The 1,519-nt window shown below is 35.4% G+C and overlaps 1 long non-coding RNA gene across 1 annotated transcript; it reads right to left on the minus strand.

Annotated features, from left to right (window-relative positions):
- Positions 1–141: 141 nt before the first annotated feature.
- LOC117104784 lies at positions 142–1,273 on the minus strand. The gene is made up of 3 exons (XR_004444820.1): positions 1,165–1,273; positions 795–908; positions 142–258 (listed from the first exon to the last, which is right to left on the minus strand). It is a non-coding gene; the product is annotated as an uncharacterized LOC117104784 (long non-coding RNA).
- Positions 1,274–1,519: the final 246 nt, after the last annotated feature.

A 1,519-nucleotide genomic window follows, 5' to 3' on the forward strand; every position in this document is an offset into this window, starting at 1 on the left:
ATATTATCAAGATAAAGTGTTTGATCCAAAGAGTCAATAATAATGAAAATCAATAGTATTGATTGAAGTTACAAGATTATAATTTAGATACGGGGTTTCAACAGTCTATATCGCTTTGAAACTATAAACATAATTACAAATCAGTCTTACAGCTGAGTCGTGGATTCCATCGTTGTCATCATCAGTATCACAAGCATCACCTAGTTTGTCCTTATCTTGGTCTTCCTGCCCACTGTTGGGAATACTTGGGCAGTTATCCTGTAGAGCAAAACAATTTAATTGTTTATCCAAATTCATAATTTCCCTAATTTAGAAGAAGGTTAAAAGTGGTGGACTTGATTACGGTGTATAATAGAGGCCCAAACATGGGATGTGAAAAAAAAAAATTATGTTTGTTGAATGTTTGAACAAACATATGGTAAATGTGCCAAATTTTAACTGAACTTGGGTGGATGGGTAGGTGTATGGACAGATGAATGCATGAATTAATACATGAGTAAAGAGATTAACTAGCTGAATAACTAGTAGTGTTGTAACTGGGCCTGCTACCTAGGGTCACTACTCTTATCCAAAGAGTAAACAGCGTTATTTTACGTGCACACATGGTCATAGCAGCCTAAACACGAGACCAACGGCACCGCCGTCTTTCGAAAGAAAGAATTCACAGGGAGATCGGAGTACTTAGTTCTATGAGACAGAAGTGGCATTAAGATGATGTTATGTATATTCATGCAAACTAATTTAGTATTCATATTATTACAAATTCAACTAGGGTGAAGCTGATGTCTACTTACAGCTGTGCAATGGTGGCCGTAAGAGTCTTCGCATTTAAGATCCTCATCTGGCCAGCCATCCAGATCGCTGTCGCTACCACAAATTCGACCATTACCGGCGTAGCCAGTTTTACACTGAAATAATAGGAAATTGGATTTTTTGAGAATTTATAAAAAACTAGATGTAATTGAGGACCGGATGATTGAGGGCGCTCTAACCTAATTTAGAATAATCGACCTTTTTAATAATTGCCAGTGTCGGCAGTTAAAATAAAAAATAATTGCTGCAAGCCTGATTTATCCATTCATTTATTTTAGTTTAGTATCAAAATTGACCTTCCTAAATAGCGGATGGTGCCATCGTGATAATTATAAAATCTGTATAAATTACCTTGCAGCCGAACTTGGGCTGACTGTAAGGTCCGAAGAAAATGCACTTTCCGTTCTTGTGACAATCGTGCGAGTCTTCTGCACAAGGGTCAATTGGAATACATTGCTGTGGAAGAATAAAATATAAGAGATTTATGAACGTTACGTCATCATTGAAGACAAACAATAACGTTTTTACGTTCAATCATATGACATACCTTGTGTTAGAAATAAACAGCTTCATTTAAAAATTATATCGTACGCAACATGTGAAACTCGTAATATTTTAAAGAATTATGTATAATCATAATTTGCGAGATAAAGTACGGTAAAACTTTAAGTCTTACGTAACATTATTTTGACGGAATGTATTGATA

The sequence above is a fragment of the Anneissia japonica genome, unplaced genomic scaffold (assembly GCF_011630105.1).
Source record: "Anneissia japonica isolate Jap-2015-1 unplaced genomic scaffold, ASM1163010v1 scaffold218257_len1519_cov191_single, whole genome shotgun sequence".
Lineage (NCBI taxonomy): Eukaryota > Metazoa > Echinodermata > Crinoidea > Comatulida > Comatulidae > Anneissia > Anneissia japonica.